This window comes from Microtus ochrogaster, linkage group LG1, assembly GCF_000317375.1.
Source record: "Microtus ochrogaster isolate Prairie Vole_2 linkage group LG1, MicOch1.0, whole genome shotgun sequence".
Lineage (NCBI taxonomy): Eukaryota > Metazoa > Chordata > Mammalia > Rodentia > Cricetidae > Microtus > Microtus ochrogaster.
In genome coordinates, this window is record NC_022027.1 from 13482346 (window position 1) to 13500245 (window position 17900).

At 34.9% G+C, this 17900-nt stretch overlaps 1 pseudogene; it reads left to right on the forward strand.

The window, feature by feature from the left end:
- Positions 1 to 14670: 14670 nt before the first annotated feature.
- On the forward strand, positions 14671 to 15976 carry LOC102001102 (annotated as a pseudogene).
- Positions 15977 to 17900: the final 1924 nt, after the last annotated feature.

Here is a 17900-nt window from a genome sequence, read left to right on the forward strand (position 1 = left end):
AATAAATAAATAAAATTAAACTAGAAAAAAAAGCATAAATAATTTCAAGGAATCTAATGCCTGATACTTTATAAGGTAAAATAAGTTAGATATATTGATAGTTTTAATACATGCTCAATCTGCAAAATAAGATGTGTCCATGTTGACTCATAAGCTTTGGGTAATCAGAGGGATGAAATTGTCATCAATGAAAGAGAAAGTGGTGGAATGTTGATGAGATTCAGTGAGGGGTGAACAATACTGTTAAATAGAGATGTCATATAAACATCTGTGAAGAATGCACCTGGATTATCTTTGTCTTCCAGTAGTATGTGATTCTTCCATTGCAAGCATTGATCCAAGTTGGTTATTTTTTATTATTTGTGGGCTTAACTCACTCATCTACCTTCATATGGGCCCTGGGGAAAGAACTCAGGTCGGGTTTTCCAAACATGCATGACAAATCTAATTATACATTAAAGCATTTTTATTGCCTTTCCATTATTGTTTGTTGTGTAAGTATAGTTTGGATATGTTAAAAATGGAATCTTTCTTATCTATACTTATAAATTTGTTCTAGGTTGTAGATCATGTTTTTACTTTGTGATACATGTACATAATTTTAATGTATATGAATATAATAATATTGTCTTTACACCAGAATTTGCTAATTGCAAAGATGTCTTATTGAATACATTATGCATTTCCTTTAATGTAATAATGTAGCTTTTCCTTGTATGTCAAAATTTACCTTTATTCTTGTGTGTTTGGAATAATAGATCCAGTTTTACTTTTTCTGTGATGTTAATGTAATTTTACTGATTCCTCTCCAGATGACAATGCATTGTTTTCTTTAATTTTCACACTTTTTCATATATCTAAATAAATTTTCTAGACTTTTCTATATGTTTGTACTCCATTGAATGGATAACAGTCTGTGATTACATGTTTGACTTCTCTTTTTTTGTAATCATTCCATCTCACATATTCTATAGATTTTTCCAAACAAATTTTGTGAGTGGTGTTTGTGCTAAACAAGAAAGGAATATGATTGCTATGATCACATGGAGTTAGAGAGAAAGAAATACCTTCCATCCATTTCCATGAAAATTTTACAATGTCATTGTTTCTTACCACTTAGTAGTACTCCATTGTATAAATGTACCACATTTTCTTTATCCATTCTTTGGTTGAGGTTGTTTCCAGCCTCTGACAAATATGAACATAGTTAAACAAATGTCCTTGTGGTATAGTTGAGAATCCTTTCAATATATGCCCAAGTGTGGTATTGCTGGATCCTGACGTAGGTTGATTCCCAATTTTCTGAGAAACCGCCATACTGATTCCCAGAATGGATATACAAGTTTGCATTCCCACCAGCAATGGAGAAGTAAACTATCCTGAGTGAGGCAACCCAGACATAGAAAGATGAGCAGGATGTGTACTAACTCATAAGTGGATACTAGCTGTAAAGCAGTGAATGAGGAACCTATAGTCCACAACCCCAGAGAAGCTAAGTAACAAGAAGAACACTAAAGGATATATATATATTTCCTGGGAAGGGTATATAGACAAGGTCTCCTGAGGAAATTGGGAGTAGGTAGGTGGGAGGAGAAGGCAGAGCAGAAGGGGAAGAGGAGGGATAGTGGGAGTGGGGAGGAGAACTTGAGAAAAAAATGATAGTCAAGATGTGGGAAGAACAGAGACGAAGAGCAAGGAAAGAGATATCTTGAATGAGGGAGCCGTTATGGGGGCTACCAAGAAATCTGGCACTAGAGATCATATACATACCTTTCACTCCTGTATAGTTTGGCTTTTTGTTTTGTCAACCTTCTACTTCCTTAGAGTGGTTGGCATGAATTACACAAAAGAATACCCTTTATTCCTTTGGCTTCTGGTTAAACCTCACTACTATGTTTCACCAAACAAATGGAGCAAAGAATAACATTGGGGCATTCATTTACTTGCTGTATTTTTAAAATTTGGTTTAAAGTTATTGTATTGTTGACAAACTATTCACCTCCTGAAAACTTATTTAATTTCTTTTATTCTTGTATCATTTTTAGTAGTCACCCTTTTCTAGAATGCCATCTCACGTGCATATGGTGTATGCTTTTGCAAACCTAATTCTTAGTAAACAAAGTCAGCAACAGCTATTCAAATTTCAGTGTGACATATGAGTTCTCCATGTCCCTGAAGAACATGTGATTTATATTATGATTTCTTTGATTATTTTTAGTTGTGGCATATTATAACTATATAACTTATACATTTTAAAAGTTCTTTTAATTTTCACTTCGTTGTCAATTTTCTTCTGGCACAATATGCAGCTTTCTTTAAGGACACAACTGTGTTCAAAGTTCTTTACAATTGCTTGTGTTACAGGACTAAACGGCTCTTATTTCCTGCGTAAGGCATTTACAATTCTAACCCTTCTTTATTCAGACTCTTGAAAAAGTCAAGTAGTATAAATTCAAACCCTTGAATTCTGGAAAATGCATATCTAACTACAAACTCAGAGGAAAAATGTTCAATATGAGCTTATGCCAAAGAGATGTACTTTATCTTTATTCTTTACATCCCAGTCCATATTAAAATTATTTGTCACTTTCTTGTGCCAATAGATGGGTTTCTCTATATCCCTCCATCTTTCATAAAGAATGAAGTGCTTCTGTGTAACTGTGTCTAAATACAGTTCTACTGTGTATCTTCAACAGTTCATCTTTCTATATGAACCTTAAATATTTGCCTGTTTGAAGACAAAGCCAACACTGTGTTGGCTGCTTTTGGTTTCAGAACTTCCAAAATTCTCCCTTTTTCTCTAGTTAGAACTCAAAAGGACACTTCTTCTCTATCATCTCATGCTTCTGTGCATTTGGTCAGTAGTATCAGGTTATTCAACCCATTAAATTGATAGAACTCAATACTATTCTAGTTTCCTTTACTTAAGCAAATAATTTTGCACAAGATTAGTTTTTCAATTGAAAAACAAGTGTCTTACACAGTTTGGTTTTATACGATTTAAACATGCAACATATGCTAAGCATTTAATAAATATTTGTGGAAATTATTGAAATAATAAGTGAAATAAAGTCTTTTTTTCCTGGAATATATTAGCATCAAAGCAAAATAGACTTAGAACCAAAATCATGCAGAATGGGAATTTAAGAAGTTCAGTATCGGAGGACTAACTTACATGATAAAGTCAGAAAACTATATTCATGTCTAATTATGCAAAATGGTAAAATATATAACAACACTGGTGATAGTAAGTGTACATTTAGGGTGTTAGTCCTAGTGAATACATTTCTATTCAACAGATAGATACTTCATTGGTGCATGTGATTATTTTATTTTAGCTATACCATTTCTTCTTTTAGATTTACTTTCTTTTCAATTATGTGTGTGTTTATGTTTCTATGTGTCCTGTGTGTACCTGAGTGCAGGTGCCAGTGGAGGCAGGAGGCATTGGATCATCTGAAACTTGAGTTATAGATGATTGTCCACTGCCTAACATGGGTACTGGGAAACAAATATGGGTACTCTACAAGAGCAGTATGGACTCTTAAAAACTGAACCATATCTCCAGTCCCTTGGATACAGCTTTACTAGTATTTGATGAATCTAGATTAAATAAAACATTTAGATTCACAAGAACTATATTTTGACTTCAGTAAAACCAAAAAGGTTCTTTCTTTTCTTAGCAAGCCTGAAAAAAAATATATATATATATATAACATCAAAACATGCTTAAGTATAAAAACCCAAGTTTAAGATAAGGAAGCAATTTGGATCAGCCTCTTTTTGTTATACTTGCATTAGTTTGAAACATTAAAAGTTAAATTATGCAGATGCAAATTTAGAATATGTTTTATCTTTTAAAAATGCAAATTAAAAATATATAAATGGCTCATTAGAGACCACCTTCAAGTAGATGTCATGAAAGTAAGCTGCTAACTTCAACTAATCACATTTTAGCAACATACTGAGCAACCTTACTATCTTGAACATTAAATATATATATATATATTGAATATCTTTAGACATAACTCTGCAAACCATAAACACAAATAGTTTAATAATGTATTTTCCAACCTAGGTGTATGGGCAGAAAGTAGTATTCACTGAAAGAAGGCACTTTATCTTCAATATATGAAACAGAAAAGCATTCAATATGATAAATGAGGAAAAGATTGTTTGCTTCAAAATAAAGAAGCTATTACATCCAATAAAAAGTTAAGGCTAACATACAAGTTACAGGTTTAAAATTCTTTACTTCTTAATAAAATATATTGATCTTACAGTAGAATGAATGTTTATATTCTTGCTTTACATATTAAAATAATAAGTAGGAAAAATTGGAACAATTTTAGTTAATTTAAGTAATTTTAAACAGTGTTTTGAATACATATCTTTTAAAGCTAAATATTTATAATAAAGGTTCAAGCATATTTTTTCATTTCTGAGGCTAGAATCATAAATACCATCTCAGGTATATTTTAAAACAGGTCGATTAAGTAAACATAGTTTGAAAGAAAAGAAGAAAATTTACTTTTTAATAATATTCTTTTTATTATGATAACATGTAAGTAAGTATGTATAGGAGAAGGCCTCTTGTCTGACCTGGCTGCCCAGAACCAAAATAACCACACAGAAACTATATTATTTAAAACATTGCTTGGCCCATTAGCTTTAACTTCTTATTGGCTAACTCTTACATCTTTAATTAGCCCATTTCTAGTAATCTATGTATCGTCACATGGCTGTGGCTTACTAGCAAGATTCCAACCGGTTTCTGTCTCTGTGGAGAGGCTACATGGCTTCTTTCTGACTCCGCCTCCTTTCTCCCAGCCTTCATCTTTGTTTTCCCTGCCTAGAACTGTTTCCCTATAGCTCTGCTATAGGATTGTTTTCCCTGCCTAGAACTGTTTCCCTATAGCTCTGCTATAGGATTAAAGCAGTTTCTTTATTTATTAACCAATAAAAGCAACACATAGACAGAAGGACCTCCCACATTAAGTATGAATCTATTTTTCTGAAGATATCTTCCTGAGGGGCTTTGACCGGACGAAGTGCAATGTCAATTTGCCTAAATTTATGTTTTGTTAATTAATTTTTTTTAATTTATTTTACATGGAGACTTACTTTTAAGGCCATTTAAATTTGAGAAACTAGTATACACTCAAAAATCTTAGTATAAGTAGAGAGAACAAATACACAGTATAAATGTACATAATTAAATAGTGAAACAGACATGTCTCTGTGTCTCTAAAACACCCCAGCTACAGGTACACTGTGGCATCTAGCAGTTTGAACAATCGGAATACATAAACATTAGATATTTGTTTCTATATTCTACTCCTCAATAAAAGTAAGGAGTACTTTGACAAATAATTATTTTAATACTGATTGAAATAAGGAAATAAGATGAACTTTGAATATCCATAGTACAAACAATGTACGGTAAAAAACCAGCTTTGGGAAAATACTAATGACCAAAGCTAAGTAAAAGGGAGCATTAGTGGAATCTGGGAGGAAGCTGGGGGAGGGTGGAGAACCAATAAGTAGATTAGAGTGTATGAAAAATTCAATGTTCAATTAAAAAGAAACAGATAACAACCGTTGATTAAAAGAGTATTCTGTACTTTACACTATATATTAATGTGTTCACGAATGGTCAATGGTGATATAAATGGGGAAGGAAAAAATGTTTTGCTTATATAACAATTCTAATTTTAAAAGGTAAAAAAATGAAATTATAATTGAGCATTTGGCCTCTGTAATAGCATAAGTGACCAAGGGAGAATTTTCAATACAGGATTTTAAAAATAGGTAGTAAAAGTATGAGGAGGTCTTATTAAGTTCATTAAACTTAGGAAGATAAATATTGCATGATTTTGCTCACATATACATATGTGATATATATAAACAATATATAGAACTTGGTATAGTTGCAAATACGTATTGCAATATCATATATATATATGTGTGTATATATATACATGTATACATATGTATATATGTATACATGTATATATATACACACACACACACACACACATATATATATATATGTCCTGAAAATAGAGAGCTGTGTTTGGGGAGAAGGGGAAATGTAGGAGGGTTGACAGGAGAGAGTAATGAGGAGTTCACATGGCAGAAGTCCATGACCTACGTGAACAAAAGTGTCATACAGCCTTCATTTCGCACAATGAACTTACACTAATAGCTTTTTAAAAAGCATGATAAGATTCAGGATACTTAAATTGGATCTTAATTAATCATCTCAGAATATACCTATTAATTATAAAGCAAAAATAGTTTTACAGTGGAGAAACCCGGGAAATAACCCATTATCCCAGTGATTAAAGCTAATAGCAACAGGAAAAGAACAAATTCTCCTCAAGTTTCTTTTGTTAGAACATCCTAAGAAAGACAACACAAGAGTTTCTGTGCCATTCTGCTTTGTTCAAATTTCTAGTTTAACCACAGGAACTATTATGCAAGCATAATCCAAGAGACATTGTTAAAAAAAACCCACAAATGTATAGTCTTTCAGATTTCAAGAAAGAGGAGAGAAGACTGAAAATTAAAAGACAAATGGGAAATGAATAACAAATCATGAAGTTAGTTACAAAATGCAGAAGTCATTTTAGTGCATATACTAGTGAAGTATAATTCATACTGCTGAACTTTGATTCATGCATGAGATAATAAATAATATCAATAGTAAATATCAAGAATTCCTACTGTTTTATGTGAATGAATGTTTTCTTTTAGTAAATATATACTATTACACCTTTGACCTGCTGTGTCTCCCATTGTGTAAGACTTGATCCTCAGCTGGTCGTACTATTGAGAAAAGATTGGGTCATGAGAATATTAATGTAACCCGTCAATGACTTCATAGCTGAAGGGGCTATTAGCATTTAGGCCACCATTAGCAATTAGATCACTAGGGTTTTGAGACTTTCACCTCTTCCTCTCTCACTTTCTCTGCTTCCTAACCAAACTGACGTGAATGGCCTCTTTTACTACCATTTTCTTGCTGCCAGTATCCCTTGCCTTGCGTTAGTCTCAATATATATCTTGTATATTCAGTATACCCAGTATATCCTGCTTGGCTTTAGACTCACAGTAATCAATCTGACTTACCACGAACTGAGACGTCAAAAACGGTAGGAAACACACAAATGTATCTTCATTTGTTTCCTTGACTACATTGTCACAATAAAGCACAGCTGACTCTAACACATACATAATTACAGACAACAGAGCCTCAGAGCTGCGCGTCAAAAGCTTTCTTGTTGGAAAATATTACTCACATAAAGGAAATGCATGAATTTTCATGAAATCAAACAAATGATAATCAAATGTAGAAGATAGTTGCTTTTGCAGAATCTATATTAATGGAATAAAATGAGATTCTATGTAATTAAAAAACTCATCAACTCTAAAGTTATTTAACTATAAAATTTAGAAACAAAAATAAGCTTTATTCTTATGAACAACATCAACTTAACAATATAAAGAGAAAATGTTTTAGTAGAAAAACTTAGATAAAATAATAAGCTCTATGAAATAAGAAGCATTGTTTTCATCAAAACATCTGAAACAATAAAAAGACATGTAGGTATAATTAAAGTAGACGTTTCTTGTTTTGGGCTATCAAAATGCCACAAATATACATATTATTGATAATTTATAAGTTTAGTGTGATAATGCATTTTGTTCATGGATACGTCTGTGTGAGCCTGTGTGTACAAATCGATGTTTACTTGATGGGTATACATATAGAAGACAGAGGTTCATGCTGGATTCTTTCCTCAGTTGCTTGTCATTTTATATTCTTAGATGGGGTCACTCACTGAATTTGGAGCTTACTAATTCAAGTAGATAACCCATCCAGCAAACCCTTCTCATTTTTTATTCCATGTAGCCCCAGCTTTTGTATAACAGGCAACCATATCTAATTTTTTTCTTTATTTACTTATTTTGGTGGTGTTGGGGATCAAATTCAGCTTTTAATGCTTGAAAAGAAATCACATTACTGGACTGAGTTATTTCTCTAGCAAAAATAGTGTTTTATCAACCTTTTTATTCCTAATAATCAATGAATGATTTTAAAGTTAATACAGGAAAAATAACTATGGAAGCATACATAATAAAATCTGTAAAACAGGAACAATTAAGATCAATAACCCCATAATGCATAAAACAGAAGTATGCACAGCTTCATTCCTAGTATCAGAAGTACAGGTTGGACTGAAAGTGCAGTAGCATTTTTAATTAGTGGAACAGCAATAACACAAATCCTTGATATTAGAAAATCAGTTCTCCAGCATTCACATGTTCTTCATGGAAGTTGAAAATAAAATGTCATAAAGAGTTAAGAGAAGACTAATGACATTTGACCAAACTACATATGCATTTACGCTATAAAGAAATTAATAATTTTTAAGAAATAGGCACTATGTAAGTCTTCAATAAGCAAACTACAATCCATATAACTACAGAGTCTATGCAAAGAATAAAGCATTAGGGGAAAGGGATGGATTACCCTGGGAAGTAAAAATAGAATACATAGTTATGAATAGATGTGAGTGGGGGTGGAGGCTGGAAGAAGATCAAATGGGGGGAGGGAGAAGGCAAGAGGTTAGTGAGGGACAGAATTTGAGTGAGAGCAGCAAACATGAAGTGCCATTTGAGAGGTCGTATGGAAACCTCTTATAGTAGAAGTTTCCTAAAATATCCATGTATGAAAGTGATTTAAATGAAATCTCCAAATATTAGAGCAGATAGACCCCAACTGTCTATCTCTCATCATCCAATTAAGCTTCCAGTCTGAGAATGGGCTACATCAAATTGAGACATCAGCCAAGGGAGTCTCTTCAGAACCCCAAACAACCCAAGCTATTGGTTGCTCTCCACAAACTGATGGTAAGATCCTTTTGCTGAAGACAACACTTTCACAACACGTTGAACAAGGAGAAGTTGAGCTGGTGCCTTCACCCTTACTGACTAGTGTTCATGGTTTTTAAGGCACTTTGCATGCTACCAAAGGAAAATGGGAAGCACCAACCCAGCTATAAGCTCTTCAATCTACAAAGATGACTTGCCTTCAAGATGCACTAGTGCATGGTGGCACAAAACTTTTATGAGTAAGCAGTCAATATCTGATCGTATTTAAGGGCCATTTTTGACACTGCTTTGGTGACTAGGAACCTGAGACTAGTTTAGAATAGGGACCTAGAGGAAAACCAAATACCACTGTTCTTCAAAGGAATAAAGAAATAAAATGACTCCTAATGTCATTTTGCTATAAGACCAGTGCCTTGCTCAGCCACTGTTAGAGAAAGTTTCCCCCTGTAGTAGATGGGAACAAATACAGCAACTCACAGAGAGACAATGTGCAGATTGTGAGAAACCTTGGAACACATACTCTTAATTGAGATATCTTGGTCAAATCCTTCATCTCAGGGCTCAGGGAACCCTGTGTAGAGAAGGCTGAAATGTAGTAAGAGCCAGAGGAGGATGGAGGACACCAAGGAAATAAGATCTTGTAATCACAGCAGGAGAGACACATATATGAGCCCACAGAGACTGTGGCAACATGCTTTGAGCCTACACTGGGTATACAGAGGTAGGGGTCAGGTGGATTCCCAGCACAGAGAGAAGCGGATAAAAGATTCCATCTCTAATCCAGATACTATCTTTAATAGATGATCACTTGCAAACGAAAATTAGTTTTCTCCAACAAAGTCTCACAAGGGAGACAAACCACTTTTAAGGGCAGGTCCCATGCCTAGCAGTAGTTGGCTATCTCAAAATAACTCAGTGGCATCTTTGGAAGATCTTTGTCTCATAATGCTTTGTCAGGGCACTTTTTTTAAAACCTTGCACATTCTTTGGGTATATATTACGGCTTCCAGATTTGTACTATGGGATTTTTGTGTGTATCATTGCATCTGTGTTTCCTATTATTTTTCTTTGGAGTTTTACTTCTATTTTTATTTATTTATCTTATTTTATTATTATTCTTTAGATATCTACTTTTTTAATGAAAGAGAACAGGTGTGAATTTGTAGGGGAGGGGACATGGGGAGGATCTCAGAGGAATTAGGGAGAATAAACAGTAGACAGAATATATTGTATGAAAAAATCTACTTTTTTATTTTTATATTTTGTTTTTTTTGAGACAGGGTTTCTCTGTAGCTTTGGAGCCTGTCTAGAACTAGCTCTTGTAGACCTGGCTGACCTCAAACTCACAATGATCTGCCTGCCTCTGCCTCCTACATGATGGGATTTAAGGCGTGTGCCCCCGTTGTGAGATACAAAAAAAAATCTATGTAATAAAACAAAACTGAAAAAGAATTGGGCAACATAAATATAATATTATTTCTTAAAGAACATGAACACAAATATGCACACCTAACCAGAAATAAAGTTGTTACTGCAGCATTGTTGCAATGATAAACTACTGTAAATAATACACGTGCCCAAGGAGTGGGGAGGAGGGGATATTCTCCACAACACATCCATCATTCACAGGGCTGTACAGTTAACTCACATATGGTGAAATTTTGAAATCTAAATAAACATTGTTTGCTGTCCTATGGTGAAATAAAAATCCCAATTCCACTCTTTACTATGCTTCTGTAGATAGCAGTTTGAACAAATGGTTGTCCTTACCCAAAGGAGCAAGCACAGTTCTTGTTTATTAGTAGCATGTGTCATTCTTTGAAAATCCATGCACTTGACCATGAAAATCAGATGATACCTCATTCTCTAAAATAAAATCTGCTTCTTACTCTTGTTGATGTCATACCCATTCCTGAGTAGAACCTCTATGTGGTTTTGTATATTGTATGGGCTATTCTTCCAAAGAACTTAAGAATATATAAAAGTCTTCTGTCAATATCTTCTGTCAAATGCTAAATGCGGCCATCACTACAGGGGTGTTCCTGTGGTTTTGTAAATGGCATGTGGGTGAAGCCCTCCAGAGAATGTTTCAGGGAACAGCATCTGCTTCATTATGTAGTGGAAGCTTATCGCCTATGCGTGGTTAGCACCATTACCTTGGCTTGGACAGTGAGAGCTCACACCACCAGGGTCTCTGTGCACAAGAAGCACATAAGATGAGATGCGGGGAATGCAGACTCATCAACAGACCTACAACATATTAGTCATTCTATTCCAGAATCCAGGGTTCTGACTTCCGGCAACAACCAGGAGCATGGTGTGTCATGCTTCATATTTAGGAACACAGTATGCCAGGTAAGCTGACTGCCAGGTCATGCCTGCATTTTCTACAGTTCAGCCCTCTATTTCCTTTTGCTGTCTGAGGAGCAGAGCCTCCTGATCAGTGAGCATAATATGCCAACCAATATATTACAAGTAAAAATATAATAGCATAGGTAATATATTATAAGGGACATAAAACCAATGAAGGTATCTTGGCATGGAAATGTGTAAATGGAGGCTGCTCCTTCGTTTCCCGGCTGCCCAGACCCAAATAATCACACACAACTATATTAATTACAGCATTGTTTGGCCCACAGCTCAGGCATATTTCTAACTAGCTCTTAAATCTTACATTTCTATTATTTTGTATTATACCACAAAGCTCTTGATTTGTTATCCCTTGCTTCTTGGGCAGCTACATGGTGTCTGCCTTCCTTGTCTGCTACATGGCATCTTTCTGACTCTATCTACTCTTTCTATATTTATATATATTGTTCAGATCTCCCGACTGGCTTTGCTCTGCTAAGCCATTGACCTAAACAGTTTTATTCATCAACCAAAAAAAGCAACACATATACAAAAGGACATCCCAAATCACTAACGATGTCATTCCAAATTTTTGAATCTTCATTTATAGACTCACATTAGGAAATAGGCTGGCATCATCAGCAAACAGCTGAGGACAAGGTCCTCTGAACTTGCCCCCTGATAACAAGGGAGGATTAGATTCCAAACCCCAACAGGATATGGCACTGGCATTATGTAGACTTTGCATTAAGCAAACACACGCGCAGGATGGGTGTTTGCATCTCTTGAAGCTGCTCCATTTCATCTGCTTCTTGAAGGTATCATCCATCTAGGGTCTGATGAGCCCAGCAGGAATCCAGGTAGACTTTGGTCCACTTCCTGAAAATACACAAGTAAATCTCTCCCACAGGTAAGAAATAGGGTGGTGATTGCCATTTCCCTGTTATTATATCTTTTTCCGGTCACCAGCGGAAACTTCGTAGGTCCTGATGTAGATGCCCAATCTTTATGACCTGCAGTATCCCCCTTTACAACTGTTTTCAAAAAAGTAAATTACACCATATTAATAAGATGTTGATTGTTCATCTTATTTAGATCCATATTCTGCCCCTTCTGTACTTACCAGTTTGTTCTTTATAGGGTTTTTTTGGTGTGTGTGTATGTGTGTGTGCTCTCCCCTACAGCTTCACCTTAGGGATTATAAGAAATCCTGGTATTATGTTGAATTTTCCATTGGAGACAAAATTGTTTGAAGGCAGTTCAAGTTCATAATATTCTGTTGAGATATGCTTTGGCGTTCTTGAACAAATATCACCTTGAAGGAAATTTTAAAAATTAAGAGAAAATAAGGAAAGCACAAGAATGCCCCTTGGTGCTCCCCTTTCTAAATTTTTTAAAATAATTGTTCTTTTAGTGTTTTATATATGGGGCTTAGACTGTAGGACTGCTGTAAGAGCTGCAGTGCTATTGGCAGCCCATGTCTGACTATTTCTTGTCATGCCAAGATCCAATCATGCACAGATTTAATTTCACTGGAAAAGCAGAGACACTAGGTTGCCCGTTTGGCCACCAATCATCACAGCTAGCACAAAGCCATGCAAAAGGATCTAAATGTGTTGTCGGCTGAAATTCTTTACTTCCTAAGCTACAGTGATCAGGCAACGCATTTTTAATAAAAGGTGCAAAAACGATGGAATGGGGAGGTCTTCACTGAGACCATTCTTCAGGACCCTTACTGTGACCTTCTTCTTGTAGGACTATCCTCTTTGGTATAGCAAGAATTTCTATTTGTACCATCTTGATTTTCCTCAGTTCGTTTTCTTTTTCACTGTCTTTATTTCTGTCTATCTCTAGAAAAGCTTTAACTCCCCATCCCCTTGCCCCTCCACATAGACACAGATTATAGCAGTAATAATAGGCTAGAAAGATTCAGACAAGGAGCATCCAGTCCTATCTTCCTCTCTTCATGAAATATTCAAAGCTGTCTTCCACAGCTTTTTATCTAACAGTCCTCTATAGAAGACAAAAAATTTATCTATAGAAATTCAGACCAAAACTTTTCTAACTCAAGCATCTGTGTTTTAACTCCTTTCTCTTTAGCAGGCATTTTGCCACCTAAGTCTGAGCTGCTCTCTGATCCTGTGGCAAATTTCCATTTCTGCCCCTGTTTCTTTTCCCATGGGCTCCTTTTAGCCAATGTACTAATGTCCCCACATTTGGGTCCCAAACTGCCATCCATGTTATAGCTGCATTTCCTCCTACAAGGTGCTATGTGGGGTTGAATTTATTTCATTATGTTAGGAATTCATTCTTTACTAGCAGAATGGTAAGGAAGCAATCACAACAGTCTCAACATCTGTATAGTGATATGGATTTTCCATTAGAATAGGCCCTTAAATGAAAGTAATGATAGTGCTAAATTATGTCTGTTGGCCACTATTTCTTTAAAATAGTATATGTGCTAAATATACACATTTCCTATATAATATGTGAGAAATTCTGCATGGATTTGGTCATTACTGTAGATCAACGTTAATTCAAGTAAGGACACTAAACTGGAGGAAAATAAGCAAGAAAAATCTCTGCCTTACTCTATGACATTATAAGAAATTAAGAACTAATAAAGAAAAGAAAATCTCAGCATTTAGTTTGCAGAACCATTTTGTCATTTATGTGTAATTAATATTAATTGACTATGCTTTGATTTTGTTTTGGACTAATGGAATTTTTTAAAAAGAAATGTCTGGTTTAGTAATTTAACAGATACAAAAAGATAACATGAAAGTAAATATTATTGCACTTTAGGGTTTTTCCATATATGCATAGTCAACATCTTTGGAATCTAAAAATTAATGGCAAAATATCTACAATTTATGTGCAATGTTTTAACACTGAATATAAATAAGTGTAGAAAAGCTAATCTGTGTCCAGAAATCCCTATTACAATCATTTAGCAACCAATGCTTTTTCTTGGTCTCATTATGTTCCTGTGTCTGTCTGTCTGTCTGTCTGTCTGTCTGTCTGCCTGCCTCTCTCTCTCTTTCTCTTATATATGTATATATACATATATATATATAATCTTATTTACTTAACAATAATATTTGATATGTATTTATATCATGTATATTTGAAAACTGAAGGACCATTAGGTGTATTGCAATGATATTCAGCAGAAAGATATAAAGAATTAAAAAGAAAATTAGGAATGTATTTCAGATTTTAAAGAAATTAAGATTTGTCCATTAAGGGACATGATTAACACATATAAATACTCATAGGTGGACAATAAATGCTGACTAAAAAATATCATGCAGAGACTTAGCGGCTGCGTCTGTGCTTGCACCGCCCTTCCCTGCCCTCCTGAGCCTCTGGTGGTTCTTGTTTACCTACCGCTGCTTCACTTTCCCGCGCGGTCTTGCACCTTCATCCCACCTAGGATCATGGCGACAGCTGAGGTACTGAACATTTGGAGAAAACTCTATGAGAGTAAGACAAAAGAAGTCTATGAATTGTTAGATAGTCCAGGAAGAGTCCTCCTGCAGTCCAAGGACCAGATTACAGCGGGAAATGCAGCCAGAAAGAACCACCTGGAAGGCAAAGCTGCAATCTCCAATAAGATCACGAGCTGTATTTTTCAGCTGTTACAGGATGCCGGTGTCAAAACTGCTTTCACCAAGAAATGTGGGGAGACTGTTTTCATTGCACCCCAATGTGAAATGATTGCAATCGAACGGGAATTCTGAAGAATAGCAACTGGATCTTTTCTCAAAAGAAACCCTGGTGTAAAAGAGCAGTGTAAGTTTTACACACCAAAGGTGGAAATGTTCTTCAAGGATGATGCCAATAATGATCCACAGTGGTCTGAGGAGCAACTCATTGCTGCACAGTTTTGTTTTGCTGGACTTGCTTTAGGCCAGACTGAAGTGGACATCATGAGTCATGCTACAAAAGCTAGTTTTGAAATACTGGAGAAAGCCTGGCTGCCCCAGAACTGCACGCTGGTTGATATGAAGATTGAATTTGGTGTTGATGTAACTACCAAAGAGATTGTTCTTGCTGATGTTATTGATAATGATTCTTGGAGACTCTGGCCATAGGGAGATCGGAGCCAGAAAAACAAATAGCCTTACCGTGACCTCAAGGAAGTAACTCCGGAAGGACTCCAGATGGTAAAGAAAAACTTTGAGTGGGTTGCAGATCAAGTGGAGTTGCTTCTGAAATCAGACAGTCAGTGCAGGGTTATAGTGCTGATGGGTTCAGCGTCTGACCTTGGTCACTGTGAGAAAATTAAAAAGGCTTGTGGAAACTTCGGGATTCCATGTGAACCCCGAGTGACATCTGCCCATAAAGGAGCAGATGAGACGTTGAGGATTAAAGCAGAGTATGAAGGGGATGGCATACCTACTGTATTTGTCACAGTAGCAGGCAGAAGCAATGCTTTGGGCCCAGCGATGTCTGGTGACACTACATATCCAGTTATCAGCTGTCCCCCCATCACACCAGACTGGGCTGCTCAGGATGTGTGGTCATCTCTTCGATTGCCCAGTGGCCTTGGCTGTTCAACTATACTCTCTCCAGAAGGATTCTCCCTGTTTGTTGCTTAGATATTTGGGTTAAACAATCATTTGGTATGGGCCAAACTTTGAGCGAGCATATTGAACACGTGGATATCTTTAAAGCAAGCTGACAAGAAAATCAGAGAATGCAATTTGTAAAAAAGAAAGAAAGAAAGAAAGAAAGAAAGAAAGAAAGGAAGGAAGAAAGAAAGAAAATTTACCTTTTGGGAGAAAAGTTACACCTTTCTAGTTTGGATTAAAAAGGAAAGAATTCAAACAAAATGATTTCACATCAGAGAAAACAGTTCAACTAACTACTGAACAAATGGTCCTCTAGATATCCCCACTATTGGTCATTGTTGGGCAGTTGTTTAACATTAGCAAAGAAATGTCATTTATGGAGCTGGAGCTATGTCTCTGTGATTAAGATTCAGTGTGGCTCTCTGGCAGAGGACTGAGTTTGGTTCTCAGCATCCATGTGGAATAATAATCACCTGTAACTTCTCCATTATTTCTAAATGCTAATAATTAATGACTTTTTATAAATCAGTAGTTACTACTTGATCTTCTATAGTTCACTATTTGAAAATTAAAATATTTGTATTGTTTATGCTGATAACAATACATTCTTAACACTGCAAAAGAAATCATGCAAATAGTAAGTATTGACTGACTGTGTAAATTAGTCAAATTATACTTTCTATAGAGGACATTATATAACAGTAGAGAGCAATTCCAGGAAGAAAAGATTAACATTGCAAAAGTATTTTCATTTTTCACAAACCTTCAAAGATCATTAAGTAAAATTTTACAGAAATAGTTGGAGAATGCCTTTATTGTAGTAGGACAGGTTCGTGCACTTTTGGGCAATTTAACACTGTAAAAGACAGAAAACGCACAAGTAGATCTTGACATTCGTATAATATGTACAGTAATTTCAAAACACATATCCCTTTTTGTTCCTTGTGATATATTCACTGAGAAAATATATTAGTCTATCAAACATATCTCTACAGGCTTTAAACAATGAAGATTTTTACACAGCATATTTCCTACTACAATAGAATGAAATTAGGGAACAAACAATGTGCTGTGTAGGAGAATTCTTAATTTCTAAAAATAATATAGAAATCTTCTGAATAAGGATTTAAAGAGAATCAGGAAATATGCTAAGTTGAGGAACAATAAAAATAAAACAAATGAAAACTGGTGAATGTAGTGAAAGTAGTTCTTAATGAGGAATGTGTGGCTTTATTTTATGATGTAGGAGACAGTTCTAAAATCACTGATGTACCCGTCTGCATTTTGAAGATATATAGGAAAAGAAAATCAGCATCAGTAGAACATAAATAATACATGTGAGTAAAAATAAAAGTTATATTTTAAAATTAGAAAACATAAAAATTTATATATTAAATGGTCAACAGGATTGTCTTTTAAAAAACAGAATATCCCTATACATATTCAACAGATTCATATATGTGTGTTTTGCCTTCATATAAGTCTGTACCATATGTGCATCTTATGCCCATGGAGGTCAGAAGAGGGCTGTGGATGCTCTGGAACTGGATTTAGACTTGTGGATGTTGGGAATAGAACCTGGGTTCTCTGCAAAAATAGTCAGTGCTCTTAACCATGATGCAATCTCTCCAATGCTCAGTAGGATTGTTTTATTCCTACCTTGACTAATTAAAAAGATTGAGTGGAATCAGAATTATGAATGTTGATAATAGATATTGTGTAGTATTTTAAAATTATAGAACCTATAAACTTTAAAGGATAAAAAATTTATTATCAGCTAGAATCTACCGACATGGAGTTAGCATAAGTATTAGAAATTTCTGTAGAATACAAATTTGATTAACTAGAAGAAAAAATTGATTATTCTCATATTTATTGACCACATTTGTATTGTGACAAAAGTATTTTTTTCAAATAAAACCCTCAGTATTTCATATTTTCACACTTGATTATCCAAAAACTACTTAATGCTAAATTCATACAAACATTTTTCAGTAAACAGAAAAATACTGTCGAAATAACTTTATCTTTCCACCCTAACCTAATGCAAAACTCTGAAAATAAAAATAAGTA